Source organism: Saccopteryx bilineata, chromosome 5, assembly GCF_036850765.1.
Source record: "Saccopteryx bilineata isolate mSacBil1 chromosome 5, mSacBil1_pri_phased_curated, whole genome shotgun sequence".
Classification (NCBI taxonomy): domain Eukaryota; kingdom Metazoa; phylum Chordata; class Mammalia; order Chiroptera; family Emballonuridae; genus Saccopteryx; species Saccopteryx bilineata.
This window is the reverse complement of record NC_089494.1, coordinates 89,357,786-89,374,523: the sequence shown is the minus strand read 5'-3', so window position 1 is coordinate 89,374,523 and position 16,738 is coordinate 89,357,786. Positions and strand designations below refer to the sequence as shown.

The window sequence follows — 16,738 nt, the reverse complement described above, 5'->3', positions numbered from 1 at the left end:
TATGCACAGAACTTTACCCTAATAAACACACACACAGCCCCCATCTGGGAAATATTATCTTAAACCAAGAAGAGACACTTCAGTAGAAGTTGGCATTTGATATTCATCTGAGAACTTCATCACAAACAGTTTGGTCTAGATCAGTGATTTTCAACCTGTGTGTCATGGCATCAGTGTGCCACAAGATTTGTAAAATGTGTGATATCTATTTAGTCAGGGGCACTGACCTCTTCTCAACTTAGATTGTCAAATAAAAAAATGACAACAGCCAACACAACAATAGCTACCCAGTGTGAATGAACCAAAATTCAAAATTATACCTATTTTTTTGCCAGATTGATATATATATGTCAGAAATATATATATTTTTGGTGTGCTGAAAAATTATAGTAATTAGTTTATGTGTGAAAAATGTTGAAAATCTCTGGTCTAGAAGGTGACTGTGTTGATTATTCACCTTTTACCTTTCCCCAAATCCATTCTCCACCTCCCACTATCCTGATCAGCTGGGCTCCATTGATCTCTGGTTTCTGGTTGGATTGGGCCAATGTGAAACAATTTAAGAGATCACCAGGCAGGAGGACGGAGAGATTTAGAGTATTTTCTCCGGGTCCTTCTGCTTCAGCACTGCCGTTCTGTGCGTGGCTACGGCCCACTCCCTCCCCGCCCAGTACAGTTGCTTCTCCACATGAACCCCCACTGATTCTCTCAGCTCACTCATACTTCAATTACCTGTTCTCTCCCTCTTCCTGTCCATTTTCACGGTGGTAATGACTTTCTTTGGTGTTATCCTTGGGATCCTCAACTTTGCCTATAAGTTTCCTTAAACATCCCCAAACTCTGTAAAGAATCCTTTCATTACGATCTCTCCAGAATCCATTCGGAGCATGCATTTTTTTCTTGTGGGCCTCTGCTGCTACAGTGACAGTCACTTCAGCCTGGCAGGAACTGCCAAGAAGCAATTGAACACCTTCTTGGCTGAGTCAGAGCTTCACGTTGTGGTATGTTATTTTAATTTTTCCATTGATCTGAGAGACAGAAAGGGGAAGGAGAGAGAGAGGGAGAAGCATCAACTCGTTGTTTCACTTAGTTCCATTTAGTTGTGCACTCATTGATTACTTCTTCTATGTGCCCTGACCGGGATCAAACCCACAACCTTGGTGTGCCAGGACGATGCTTTATCCACTGAGCGACCTGGCAAAGACCGTAGTTTTGCTATTTTGACCACAGTTTTATTAATTTCCAGAATTTCATCCACTCTTGTACAGGGTAGTAAAACAATAAATCCCAGAATGAAAGTAAAGTACTCTTATCAGTTATCCATTTTTCTAGTTCACAGTTGGGAGTTGAACTATGTACTAGATGGTTTTAATCTATTCCTTACACAGATTCTGAACTTCAAAGAAAATAGGAACTTATTCCTTGGGGCCATCACTTCTCATTTTTAATATAGTTCAGGACACTGTAGGCACTCATTGCACATTAATTTAATTCATATATTCATTTAGATGATAGCCACAGCTTCTGAGAATAGATGGAGTGGAGGCATTATCCATTAGCTGCAGACTAAAGGATAACATTTGGCAGCACTGTGAACAAAGGGGAAAAGGAACACATTTGTGAAAAGAAGGTACCAAATCCCCAGGTGTAATGTTTAGCACCTATTTTATGATATAAAGATAAGACTAGTTTACTTACATTTTATTATAACAGAGTTGGCAATAATTAGGATGGTTCCAGTGGTGGTAAAATAATAAGAGTGTCCTTTGGGCCCAAGAACATATGCTCTGTAGATGGGGGTGATTATGTCATTGCATGGACTATTGGTTTTCTAACTATTTTTAGTAGATACATTTGCCTTGGAAATAAATGGATATAGGATATAGCAAATCAAATAATGTTGCAAAATAAAGTTCCCTAATGTGAAGAAAAAAACTTATTTTGATGATGGGGCTTAGAAATCCAATGCCATATGAAGGCCCCCACTGATCTCATGAACAGTAAGAGGGGGTTATGACCAGGGAAGCAGACTTTTCCCTCCAAACAAGTGCCTGAGGCTGGTATTATTTAGTAACGATTCTGCACCCAACATAGTTGCTCCAAGTGAGGCTACTCCTTGATTAACTTCCTGGTGGTTTTCCATAATTTGCCACGATCTACCTGGATTTTTCAGGACTACATTGATATATGAATGCAGAAACCAGTGTGGAAAACACTGGGAGAATATCTGGGTATTTATTTAACACCTCAGGAAGCACTAATATAAATATAAATGTGACCTCAATTAGAGTTGGTTTTTTCCATCAAAGATTTTTGAAGGAGTAAAGGCAACATAACCACTGCTTCTGTTTTTATCTCTTTTGCTCATTTCTTATCCTAGACTTTAGCCTATTTCTTCTTGATATAGTTTCCATTTCCTTGTAGATGATTTTGTAGAGCAAAATGGTTGCTTTCTAGTTGTGTGGGTTCTTGATATAGGTTGTGTGGAACTGATTCATAGGATTTAAGGCTAAAGCTGTTTGGGCAGCTAAACTTGTGATGAAAATAATGACAACCCACTTTTCCTGTTCTGCTTATAATTATTTATTTTAATAATCATTTGTTTATATGCTTATCTGCTTGTCAAAGCAGTAGTTCCTTGAAGTCTGTCTCTTTAGTCTTTATCTTGTCCAAAGGGCTGAATCTTCCTGGGATGACTGAAAGTAGAAACGGCATGTCCCCACCCAGGGAACGCCCTGACTCTGGCTTTTTATCTCCACCAGAAAAAAAGATATCGGAACCCACAAGTCTATTCCCCAAAGTCTGAGTCATCTAGCCTTAATACCAAGTGCAGGGCCTCAACAGTCAAGATGCAGCTTTTCTCATCTGCTCCAGAGATGATGGCCATCATTCCTCCTGAGTGAGATTGGGATCTAGGCTTGTCCCATTCTCGCTTCACACTTTGAGATCCCAGCTCTGTATACCTCCATTGTTCTCAGCTTCTGACATAGATAAACTCTTTAACAGTTCAGCAACATATAGCCAGAGGACCCCCAAATCCTTCTTTATAATAATAGTATTTATCATTTGCATGAATCAATAGTCAATTGTGATGGTTATCCCAAAACAAAACAATAGAATGCTGTAGAGTGGATCCAAGTCTCCCACTCTTGCCAGTTGAAAGAAACTTTGTTTTTCATTCCTACCATCTCCATTAGGATTTCAAAGATTGTGTAGGTAAGCTTCAGACAAAGCAGAAACCCTGAGTATTCCGTGAGTTTTCCACACTGGTTTCTGCATTTAATATGCCAGCGTAGTCCTTGAAGAATCCAGGTAGATCATGGCAAATTATGGAGGACTACCATAAAATTGATCAACTAGTAGCTTCATGTAACTGTGCTGAATGCAGTATCATTACTAGAACATATATGCACACCTCTCAAGCTGCATCAGGAAGTAGAAATCAAAAGTATAGTTGATCCTTGAACAACACGGTTTTGAACTGTGAGGGACCACTTACATGCAAATTTTTTATCAATACATACCTGTACTATCTTCAATTTGCAGTTGGGAGTTCATGGATGAAGAGTGACAACTACTATACCATTTTGTTTAAGGGAGTTGAGCATTCATAGATTTTGATGCCTGCTGGGGGTTCCTGGAACCAAACCCCCATGGATACCAAAGGACAACTAAGTTTTTGGGACATCGAAAGTTATATGCAGCCTGAACAGGTGGTGGCGCAGTGGATAGAGCATTGGTCTGGGATGCGGAGGATCCAGGTTCGAGACCCCGAGGTCACCAGCTTGAGCGTGGGCTCATCTGGCTTGAGCAAAAAGCTCACCAAGGTCACTGGCTTGAGTAAGGGGTTACTCAGTCTGCTGTAGCCCCACGGTCAAGGCACATATGAGAAAGCAATCAATGAACAGCTAAAGTGTCACAACAAAATACTGATGATTGATGCTTCTTATCTCTCTCCGTTTCTGTATGTCTATCTCTCTCTCTCTCTCACTCTCTGTCCCTGTAAAAAAAAAAGTTATATGCAGAATTTTGACTGGTGGGGGTCATTACTCCAAGCCCCACATTGCTCAAAGGTCGATTATAGTTTGCATTCATGCCTCAGGGTGAAGTTAACTGTCCAGTTGTCTGACAGAATATAATCCCAAAGGATTTTAATAATCTTAATATTCCACAGAACATCATACAAATCCACTGCTGCCTACTTATTTTGCATGCCAGTAGTCTAGCAGGTACAGAAAGGAGTTACCCACACTTACATCCTGAAGGGAGAGGGTAACTGCTACACCAAGGGGCAGGGAGAAGTGTATCTGAAACACAGAAAATTCACTGGGGAAGCTTTCCTGTACCTGATACCATGAAAGGCTGTGCCTTCCCATGTTTTGGGGAACTCACTGTTCCCTTAGGTAATATCCTGCAATTTTCTACGGCAAGACCTGCTGCTTTCCATCTAAGGGTTCTCCTGGTTGAAAACATTATTGATCCATGTATGGGGCAGGCCAAAATTCCAGAGCATCAGTTGGTGGATAAATACCCCAGCTTCTTCCATCGAGAGGAAACCAACTATTGCCTTCAACAGGCAGTTGATATATAAGTTTAGTGAAAGCATAACCACAGTGGACTGAATGAAGAAGACTTTATAGAAGACATGAACTTGATTTCCTAAAAGAGAGATCAGATTTGAACAGGTAGCAAGGTGGGTGGTAGGAGTATGACATGGGCAAAAGTCTAGGAGTGTAATAGCTTTATTTTATTCTAAATAGGTTAAGCTAATATTTCTCATCCTTATAGGTACCAAGCACTGTTAGGTTAATTACTTACCCTATTAAGAAAGTAGTAGATTGATTTGACTGAGACAGAATAGAGGAGCATTCAAAATATATTAAGAACAGGCCTGAAAATTGGGATTTCAGCCACAAGAGTTTGAGCTATATTGGTGGATTCGAGAATGAAACATACAACATTTTAAAAGCTAATTAGGTAGTATAAACAGCAAAGACTGAATTAAAATGATATTCGAGGGAAGAAGATCGTTGAGAGACCCTTGCAATGAGTCAGATAAATTATGACGTTGACATGAGCCTCATGAGGATAAAGGCCATTTGGAATGGATAGGAATGTTCAGACACGAGACTGCCAAGGGTACGCATTAGAGAAGAGGGAGAGATCAAGGGTGACCCTAGGGTTTCCTACCTGATGGTGGAGGGGTGGGAGATATCAAATAACAGAGATGAAATGGGTAGTCTGGAAAGTGGAAGAAATTATTACCTTGCTTTACCACACCCCTTTCTCTTTTTCTACAAAGCCTTGTTGCTGGGAGCTTCTGAACTCTAATACCAAATTTAGATTTTGTGGACTGGATTCACTAAGGGAGGAAGTGTTGAACCCAAGTCTAAGCCTCCCTGAGCTCCTTCCTTTTGTATTCTTCATGTATCATAATATTTAATAAAAGGGGAATTGTACTTTCTAATTCCTATTCCAATTTGCCACCCTTATGAAGAATCTTATTTTCACAACACCAGGGGTTGGAGACTTTCTAAATTTGGAATTTCCCAGCTCCCATCAGGATAAGTGATACTTTTAATGTTTCTTAAATATAGTGTTTAGGCATTTAATTATATTATGCAAAATTAGTAAACAGCTATTTCAAGCCAGGGCTGATTAAAATGAATCTGCAAGGTGAGGTATTTATTAGTATTTTGTGTTCAGGACCAAGTGATATAGTGTCCTATCTCTTAAAGTTGAAAGATGAGTGGCGCCTGGAAAATGATATCACAGCGATGACAGCTGGTGTTTAAGTTTCAATGCAATAGTTGTTTTGATGATTTCTTATGGAACTGATTAGTCCCCTGAGGGGCTGGGAGAGAGAGAGAGAGAGAGAGAGAGAGAGAGAGAGGCATCTGTATTCTGCCCTTTTCCTTTCTATTACTCGAACAGCTCAGTGGATACTCCTCACCTATTTGACTTTGCTTTTTTTAACATGGCTAGATGTGTGTCAGCTGAGAGAGCTGCTGAGCAGAGAATTCAGCACTACAGATGCTATAGATGAGATGGCTACAGATAAGGAACAGGCGGAGTATGGGGGAAGATGATGAATGGAAATGTTGAGAATAATGTACATCTTCCTGTTGGTCCTTCAGCTAAAGCCATGGTGAGCATCCTTCTTTCATGTGATTATGAGCCATCAGAGTCCCGTGGCTACCGTGTGCCTTAGGGAAGTCAACACATGTTACTATGTTAAGTTCTTTCTTTGCAAAATAAGGCATCAGTTGCAATATATTCTAAACTCTTTTTTTTCATTCTCTATTTGCTTTTTCTTATTTTTAAGGGACTCTGAAGTGAAGACACATGCTTGCTACTGGATGGGTTCTGGTCTGTGAAATCTGTCTTAATTCTAGATATTTATCTGTAACAGGATTCTATAGCCAAGTTGTTATTCCAGAGACTGGTGAGAGAGCAGTTCTGGACCTGATTGAAAACTTTTGGTAAGATTTCACCAGACTATGTCTCAAGATCATTACCAACATGTAGATTTTTTTCTTTGTTTTGGCTCTGCTGGGTTTTACATGCAAACACTACTTAAATTTGATCATGTATAGATCCTGCTGGTATCCTGCTTCTGGTAAAGTGGCCACTGTTGGCCAATATCCTTTTCCCAGAAATCCTATGAATATTTTAAAATATGAATATTCTGCATAGAAATTTAATTTTCAGGAAATAATAGAGGACAAATCTAAAATCTGTGAATTTCTCTTGTGCACGTTTCCTCTTTTTAACTCAAATTCCACTCTGTAAAAAGCCTTATTTTCTCCCATGGTGCTAAAGGGGATGACATTATCTTGGTCTGTAGATCCTAGGGCCTCAGCTCTAGGACTCATTTCTATATCTTCCAGAAACCATGGGCACCTACATTGTTTGTGGCATATATTCAATAGTGTGCTTGGCTTTGTTTATTTTGCAATCAATGCATTTTTTATCCTTTTCTGTTTTTTGTCATTCTTTTTTTCTACTCATAGGATCTTTCTTCCTTCTTTCTAGTCATTCCTCTGCACCCCTGTGTCTGCACATTTATGTATCATTTCCATTTCCCACAGGTAAAAGCTGTTGGTTGAATTATCAACTGATTATGTGTTCTTCACTAAAAGGGACATAAATTACTTTTTGTCATTTCAGTATCTTTTCCTTTCAGGAACTAGCTGCCTTTACTCTATTTGGTAGGGTGATCTGATCATATGGTCTTCACCTCCTCTGGTACCCAGTTTAGGTTAGCCAAAATACCCCATCCCACCTGACCAGGTGGTGGCGCAATGGATAGAGTGTTGGACTGGGATGCAGAGGACCCAGGTTCGAGACCCCGAGGTCGCCAGCTTGAGCGCAGGCTCATCTGGTTTGAACAAAAGCCCACCAGCTTGAATCCAAGGTCGCTGGCTCCAGCAAGGGGTTACTCAGTCTGCTGAAGGCCCGCGGTCAAGGCACATATAAGAAAGCAATCAATTAACAACTAAGGTGTTGCAACGCACAATGAAAAACTAATGATTGATGATTCTCATCTCTCTCCCTTCCTGTCTGTCTGTTCCTGTCTATCCCTCTCTCTGACTCACTCTTTGTCTCTGTAAAAAAACAAACAAACAAACAAAAAAACCCCATCTTGTTAGCCTGAACCCTGATTGGTTCAAGTTTGGCCATGTGACCTAAGCTAAGCCAATCATAATCCTCTCTAGTATTTTTGTGATAACTTTCAGGAAAGTGACCTTTTCTTAGATTTCCTTTGTGATTACTAGCTGTAAGGAGAGTAACACTTAGGACTGATAGAGACTACATTTGCCACAACATGGGAGAGTCTACCTAAGAACAAAGCCAGCACGCAGAACAGCAAAGCCAGAAGAAAGAGACACAGAGAGGGCTGTACCGAGTCCTTAAGACATGGTTGAGCCTCAGGCTTCCAGCCCCTGCTTTTCAGGCACATGGGCCAATAAGTTCCCTTTTCTGCATAAGCTAGTTTGAGTTCGGTGTCTGTCACAGCATCTGAAAGATTTCTGACTAAACTATAAGTACAAAATGCCAGTGATAAGTCAAGAAGTATCACCTTAAACAGGAAAAGGTCTCACTTAGCCAATGGCTAGAAATATAACTTCATATACATTAAATAATGTATTATGAATGAGAGGGACTAGATTCATGTCATACAAGAGGTGGGGACAAAACTCTAAAGTGTCCCTGGTTATATCTGGTCCTTCAGTATGCTCTCTAACCAGTGCTCAGAAACAGATCCCTCAGAGAGGTCCCTGGCAGTCTGTGTCCCTGTCATGCTGCCTCCCCACTGCTTCTAGCACTTTTTCAAAGCCCAGGACCCTGTCTCCCTCAAGTCAGCATCAAATACAATCTTGCTGGTGAGGTACAGGGCTGCTCTGCATCTTATCATTCCTTCTCAAACGGGAGAGAAGCTCCTTCTCTTGATCCGGACACCACAACTGTGAGCAGACCACAACTGACAACCGTGTTTGGACTGGCTATTGCCACAGCCCACAGTCTGGAGGCTCCCTGCTTGACTCTCAGCTGGACCACAAAAAGAGAGGCCAGGCCCCTCCACGTTGCCCAGCCTTCAGTGCCAAGGCGCAGGGAAATGATGACATTTTTAGTTCCTTCAGCCTGGGGCCCTCTTCTCCAGACTTTATTTCCTGTTCCAAAAGCCACTTATTTCTTAGACATGTAATGGGGGAGATGCCTTCTCCATATAGAGAAAGCCTACTGCACCCGCAGAGTGTGGTCTTGCTCCTGGTCCCTGTGGCGTAATGACTCAGCACGTGTTGCCCAACATCAGCGCTTTCAGCCTTCAGTGGAGTGCCAGTGCAGGCCAGTCCTACCATTGCTTGCTCTGAGCCATTCTCCCAGCAAGAGGTAAAGGTCACTCCTTAACATGCCACTCTGCTTAATGCTGCCTCGGTAGGACATACCCTAGTGCTTTGTAGAATTACCTTTGAATTCTGATTTCCTGCTAAGTAGCTATACCCCAGCTCAAAGTAACCACAATGAGTCTCCATTTTCTTCATATGTAAGATGGAGACAAAAACAGTACTTGCCTCACAGGGTGAAAGATTAATTGATGTATATATCAGTTCTTGATAATAGTAGCCTCTGCATTCTTAGCTTCTACATACAAGAGAATGTACCACGTCTTCGAAAGAATAAGAGACAAAGGCAAGCAAACTCAATATGGAGTTGGTATGATAAAACATCATTTCCTAACCCACCAAAAGGAGAGAGCAAATCCACTACTGTGCTGTGATTATAGTCGGTGGTTCAGATCACCTGGAGCACTTGGTATGCACACTAAAACATTTCTCTTTAGGTCAGCAATGACTACAAAGTTTACCCAAAGAAAACTTGGTTGGACCTTGCTTTCTGAAATGTGAAAGTAAAGGGCCCCTCTAACTGTCCTCCCAAATCAGGAAACTGCCTTCCCCAGAGATTGAAAACACTCTTCTATCTCTTGAGAAGCAGAAAATTTCTTGCAGCTTTTAAGACATTTTCTCCAATGTCTTCATCCCAGTTTTAAAACTCTTTTGTAGGGTCATTATTGGTATGAAACAAACTGAGAAGCAGTTCTTCTTTAGTTGGAAGAATGGAGACAGTGTGATGAGTGAGCTTGTTCGTTATGTATTTACTCTGTCCAGCGCCATGTGAGGCAGAGATTCATGCTGAGGAGGGAGGAAGCACCCTCTCGTTCCTAGTGTGTCAGTAGAGAAAAGCAAATGGTAGCTCAGGAGAACGAGATGACAAGGGGCACATCATTCCTAAGAAGGGACAAAGAGGAGTGCTGTTCAAACATTAGTGTACAAGTGCGTATAAGGACACTGGGGAGCTTGTTAAATGGTGGTGGGGGGATTGATAGTCTGCGTTTCTAACGGTTTCTTCGGTGATGTCGGTGCTGCTGGTCCAAAAACCACTTTTAATAGCAGGGGCAGAGCAAAAAGGGCTATGCTTTTAATTAAAGCAATAACTTTTTTTTTCAGTTTTAAAACTTTTTTCTCAGTTTTAACACTTTTTTTTCTCAGTTGAAGCCCAGAGAAGATAAGCAGCTGCAGAGACTGGAAGGGACTGCCAAACACTAACTTCTGGTTTCTTAGTAAAGTATAAGAATGAGGGAGAAGTTTGAATGGGAACTTTCAGAAGAGAAAAGCGTGCCTGACCTGTGGTGGCGCAGTGGATAAAGCGTCAACCTGGAAATGCTGAGGTCGCCGGTTCGAAACCCTGGGCTTGCCTGGTCAAGGCACATATGGGAGTTGAGGCTTCCAGCTCCTCCCCCCTTCTCTCTCTCTGTCTCTCTCTCTCCTCTCTAAAAAAAAAAAAAAAAAAAAAAAAAAAAAAAAAAAAAAAAGAAAAGCGTGCATAATAATATTACCCCCAAGAATGGAAAAGTAAGCCTTAAATACATGTGGTTAGGTTTTCAGGCAGGATTAAGGGCACATTTAAGATTTTCAAGTGTAACCTTAATGTGAGGAAAAAGGGAATGTTTGGATTCCTCTGTGGTTGGGGTTTTCCAATTGAATGTGACAGAGGGAGTAGGGATTGGAGAGGGGAAGATCTTTTTCAAAACTCATTGTAGTGATGACCCTGAAATCTAAGCGCTCTCTCTCTCTCTCTCTCTCTCTCTCTTTCTTTTTCTTTCTGTGAGAGGCAGGGAAGCAGAGACAGACTTCTGTATGCGCCCAAACCAGGATCCACCCAGCAAGCCCCCCCGTAAGGTGATGCTTTGCCCATCTGGGGCCACTGTTCTGTTGCTCAGCAAATGAGCTATTTTAGCATCTGAGGAGAGGCCATGGAGCTATCCTCAGTGCCCGTGGTAAACTTGCTCGAGCCATGCCTGCAGGAGGGGAACAGGGAGAGAGAGATGGTGGGGGAGGGGTGGAGAAGCAGATGGTCACTTCTACTGTATGCACTGACTGGGAATCAAACCCAGGATTTCCACATGCCAGGCTGATGCTCTACCACTGAGCTAACTGGCCAGGGCCACAACATTAATTTCTGTAAAGAGACATGTCGATGTCATTCTGGAAAAAAAATATTGGCTCATTATATAAGTACATGCTATTCTCTTTAAAAAGCATAATTCTAAAAGAGATATGAAAGGTATGGAATAGCTGTGGGTTTTCTGTGATTCCTGTGTATTAGTTAAAAATTAATTTATTTGTAAGTACCAATTACTCAACTAACAGTAGTCTAAATAGCATCTAAATAGAAATCCAGTGATCTTCTTTTAATCGCTCAGCAATGCCATTTTGGACCCAACCTCTATGTATCCTTTTTGTCCTTAAAGAATGTTATTGCCTCTTGCTTGCAAGATGACTGCTGCTAATTCAGCTAGCCCTTCCATGTGCCAGTCAAGAAGAAAGGCAGATGAGATGATGCCAACTGCAAATGTCCCTTTTTAAATCAGAAATGCAAAAGATTTTTCAAAAAGCTTAGCAGATTTTCACTTACATTGCATTAGCCAGAATCTCTTCACATATCCATTCAGCAAAGGAAGTGGATAAAGTGAATATTTAACTTCCCTACTTTCCATGCTAGAGTTTGAGAAGGGTTAAAGACATTGGGAATGAGTGTTGGCTCAGCCAATTCACAATATCTGTCTCAGGGCTGGGTGGACTTTTATCTAAGTGTTTTTGTTTTAGAGTAATCAGTCCACCAACAATATCCTATCATGTTAAATGTGCTGTGCTCAATAATATAGAACTGTCTTCTCTTTCACTTGGTTCTCCTTCTAGTCACAGCTGGCTTGAAGGCCCCAGTTTGAGAAGGAATATGAAACATAACTGTTATTCTCTGGGCTTGCAACCACGCTTAACTGGCTCATGTTTCCAAGCTAATTCAGTGGTTGTTAAAAGGGAAGAAGAATATCTTCCCTTTATGTTTAATTCTGGGGGAGCTATTAATTCTGGATCATCTATCAGTGGACGATTTGTTTAAGGATTTTCCACATTGAGAGGGAAAGATTACTTCCTTCAGCTAAGTCCTGTGTCTTCATTCATAAGAGTAATTCATGGGTCTTCTTAGTAGAGAATAGAAGAAATTCTATTACCTCTTAACGAGATTATTTGAAGGCTTTATTTTGTAGTTCAGTGAGAGGGCAATGCCTTTAATCTAAGGTCATAATAATATGAGGTTCTGAGGAATTCTGAGGAAATCACCAGAAAAGTCACACACATAAACCCTAGTAGAATTAGCAGCATCTCTGGGATAAGTCTCTTATTCCTGGGACATGAGGCTCCCCTGACAACTCCTGTCTGCCTCTTGAGCTTCTCCTTCAACCTTTTGAACTATGTCCTTTTGCATCTCCTCTGTATACATTCTCCCCTATGCTTAGAATGCTCACCATGCAGGGGCCCAATGGGAACAGATGGTGCACTGGAAAAGGTGATAGAAGATAGTTCAAAGAACTCTTCTATGGAGGTACGGGCAGTAAAGAAAGGTAACTACTTTGGGGCCAGAAACAGTAGGAAGCTGCAAAACTTGCCCCTTCTGGGAACTGTTCCCTCCTCTCGCTGGAATTTAGGAGGGCTTTGCAGTTTTGGATACAGGGACACAGCTGTTGTTGAACTCTCGCTGGGCAGAGAGGGAGATCTGGCGACATAAACACTTCTCTTGCTTCCTTTCCTGTTGGCAGCTCCTCTTAGCAATTCAAAACTGAAAGACAGGGAACAGAGGAGGTTACAGTCCTTAGAAGTCAAACTTCTAGGCTACGGAGCAGAGAGAGGTTGCGCTTAGAGATTGTTCTGGGCATTCTCCATTTGTCCTTACAGATCCAACAACCTTCCTCCCATTTGTTGTTTGATCAAATTTGTGACTGTTTAGACCAGTGTAGCATATCCATTGTGCTCCCTTTCTTAACTTGGCCTAGGTCCTTCCTTTTCACCTTCCTGCACTTAGCCCACCTCACCTGTGACACCACTGATCTGACATCATGTTCATTATTTAATCATGTTCCACATTAACCGGAGATTATTGAGGTCAGAGACTATATCGTATATATATTTGTACATATATGTTTCCTACTCTCTGGCACATAATTGATGTTCCATAAATGTTAGACAAATTAAGAACAATGGAAGAGCATGAATTCAAAAGGTTCTCCAAAGGTCTATCTACTGAAACATAAGTCTATCAACATTCCATTCCAAATGATGAGGATTGCACATTCATTTGGACTAAGACTCAAATGTTTTACATGTACTTTGCAAGTCCCAGGCTTCACACGGTAATCATTGTATATGTGTTACCTCTGTAGTAATAGTTCAACTCTCAATGCTCCAAAGCCCCTGGCTGCCTAATTAGCAAGATGTATGACTTCTACCTAACTAGAAAGATGTATGATTTCCTCCTATGATCCCCTCTCCCTTAGTGGTAAAGAATCTTCAGGTGTGCTTACAGGTGCCATGTGAATGTCCCTAGTTCCCTCTTTACTCTTTCTCTAGAATTTAAGATCCAAAATGGAGTCACCAGGCTGGGATTTGTCTCACAGATTATCAGGGTCTCTGCTGGCAGCTTTGCAGACCCTCTACCTTTGCTTTGACCACTTTCATCCTTCTGTTGACAGTTGGTTACCCCATGGGCATTGCCCTCACTGCTACCCATATTATTGCCAGTTCTTCTCTGGACCAACTGTGTCTACAACACCATTGGGAGCTGGAACTATACTGATCATGCCCCATGCTCTCTACAGACCACCAATCTCCACACTGCCCACAGCTTCCTGGTCACACAGCTCCCAACTTCCACTGATTTGCCAACCATCATGCTTCTCTTCCCCACCGTTCACTAAGGAAGTCCTTTCTGTTTTGCTTGACAAGGTCTTCCAGATTGCCTTCCTTTACCAAAGCTGTGGGGCCTCTTAAAACAAAGCTCTTGATTCTCCATCCCTCTACTTCACAGAGTTCCCAGACTGTGGGGCCAAGGTGGGTTATAATTGGGTGGGCGCATGAGGCCCTTAACCACTACCCAGAACCAAAGTGATGGCTCCTCTTGCTCAGTTGGCCACACTGGACAGGCATCTTCCCTCAAGGTGATTTTTCTCCAAATGTTCAATTCCTACTTCCTGTAGCTTCTTTTTAAGGCTGTCTAGCCCTTCCAGTGAGACTGTAATGTCTGAGCCCTAATTGTACATATGATTCAAGTTCTTTGACATGGGTCTACCAAGTTCCAGCAAAATCAATATTCCTTACCAAATAACTGGGATTGCACATTCATTTGGACAAAATTAAGAATTTGGTGAGCATTTGTTTTAAATATCTTCAAGTACTCTAGAATAATTAAGAAAACCAATGAACATGTATAACAAGAGGCTTTCTGTCCAAAAAACCACAAAATTTTTAGGCAGTGGCATTTTTTATCCCCACAGTCTTATACCAAGCAAGGACACCTAGTGACATCTGGAAAGAATAATACATTAAAAATTTTTTTTCCCAATTGACTCAGGAAAGAAGGAGAGGAAGGAGGGAACAGAGAGAGGGAGAAAGAAAAGAATCAACTCATTGTTCCATTTTGTTGTGTACTGTTGTCCTGACTGGGGCCATGACCCCAGCATGAAGGGCTGATCCACTGAGCCACCAGGCCACAGCCTAGAAAGGATAATGTGCTTTACTCCTACACACATGAGATGATTTTATTAGACATGACCAGGCCTGCTGCAGGCCCAGTGACCCAGTAAGTGATAGAACTCAGAAGTAGGACTGGTGCTACAAGAAATTCCTTCTGTGGTAATGGACTGGCTTTCACATGTGTATCCGGCCTGCCCCAGGGCACTGCTGAATAACAAGTCTGCAAGCTTGGGGGGCCCAGGCCTCCAACACTGCAGAACCCTAATGCCAGTTGGACCACTGATTTTCATGGAAGGAACCACTCACTCTGCCCTTTATCTTTGTATTTTATTTGCACTTTTCTTGTTTGCTGGCTTGGTAGGAAAGAGAAGTGAAAACCAACTTAAATTGAGGCATATTCTTTATTCTTGTCCAGCTTCATAACTGGCTCAGGCCTCTGCTGTTTTCTCTTGGTTTTAGGCAAGTCATCAAAGCTCTGTGGTGCATTTTGATGAGTGGAAGAGATCATAAATATTTAGACATGTGGATATTTCTAAGCAGGCCAGAGCTCAGGGCTCAGGATGAGCAGTGGAAAACCACCGGGCTTGGAGTGCACAAGTCTCTAACCCACCACGTTTCATTTAACAACACGAAGTGGTGAGAGCAGCGTTTGCCCTTTGTCTACCTTTCGGGCTTTAGGAGACTGATGGTCAGTAAGTGAAAGGCTATAGACGTGCTTTGCAAAATATATACACAGGTGTAAGGATCAACTAGTAACATTAAGAGTGTAACAGACATAAGTTGGAGAAAGGGATCCATGGTACTAATGATACTAATTAGAGACAATAATGAGTACTTTGACCACTTCCCAATCTTAACCAAAATGGACAACACAGGGGAAGTGTTAAAAACATGCACTTACTCCTTAGGTGAGATGAGTGTGGGTCATAACTGATTCTTATTAATTGAAGTCTGTGAACAAATTAATTCCTCTAACCCTCAGTTATCTTGTTGATTACAAATACCTACTCTGGAGGCTCTGCCTGTTTGGAGACAAGGGGAATATGAGAAATCTCTGTGTGTCTTCCCCTCAATTTTGCTGTGAACCCCAAAATGCTCTAGTGCAGTGATTTTAACAAAATAAATCATTTTTAAAAAGTGATTCTAAAAAAGTCTTAATTTTTAAAAATCTACCTAGAAAAATTCACTTTTAATTAATGATATTGCTGATATAAATTATCTAACAAATAGTTGGTATTCAAGGAGTGATTTGGGAGGAAAAGACACAGTCCTTAGCATTTCTCATATATACACAGTGCACAGTTATTTTTTAAGTTCCAAAGGGTGAAGAAGGACTTAGAAAGCTATAGGAGCAGTAAATTCTCTTTTGTAGTATAGATAATAGGATGAATGAAAGTATACTGATAAACTCCATAGGCAACACACATAAAGCAAATATGCTTAAAGCTCAGATTCAAATACCAGACTGCCTGGGTTCAAATCGCAGCCCTACTGCTTGCTAAATATGTGACATTGATCCCATTGCTTAACCTCTATATGTGTCTCAGTTTTCATATCTGTAAGATGGAAATAATAATCACATCTTTCTGAAAGTGTTGTTTAGATAACTGAATGACTTAATACATATTGATATACATAAAGAGATATTAGAGCAGTATGTGGTCTTTAGTTGATGTTATATATGTGTTTGCTATTATTATTATTATTATTATTATTATTACTATTACTCTTACCCTTATTTATACTTTTTAAATGACTAGACAATGCCTTGGATGTGAAAGACATTCAATAAACATTCGTTGAAAAGGTTTTTGAAGGAAAGAAGATGAGGCAGTTAGATAAATTAGGTAAGTGAAAAGGCTTGTGCTATCTATTAAAAATGATACTGGATGGTATAGGGGTATAAATGGTGATGGATGGAGACTTGACTTAGGGTGATGAACACACAATACACTGTACCGATAATGTGTTGTAGAAATCTGAAATCTGTATAATTTTGTTGACCAGTATCACCCCAACATATATAATTTTAAAAAATTAGAAAAAAAAGATACTAATTTTTTTGTGTGTGTTACAGAGACAGAGAGAGGGACAGACAGACAGGAAGTGAGAGAGATGAGAAGCATCAATTCTTCATTGAGGCACCT

The 16,738-nt window shown here is 41.0% G+C and overlaps 1 long non-coding RNA gene across 1 annotated transcript in view; it reads right to left on the bottom strand.

The window, feature by feature from the left end:
* Positions 1-738: 738 nt before the first annotated feature.
* The window catches only part of LOC136338633 (uncharacterized), a 40,109-nt gene continuing 24,109 nt past the window's right edge, over positions 739-16,738 (bottom strand). Inside the window, exon 3 of the long non-coding RNA XR_010731989.1 lies at positions 739-1,028. This is a non-coding gene — a long non-coding RNA (uncharacterized lncRNA). The remainder of the gene's footprint in view (positions 1,029-16,738) is intronic.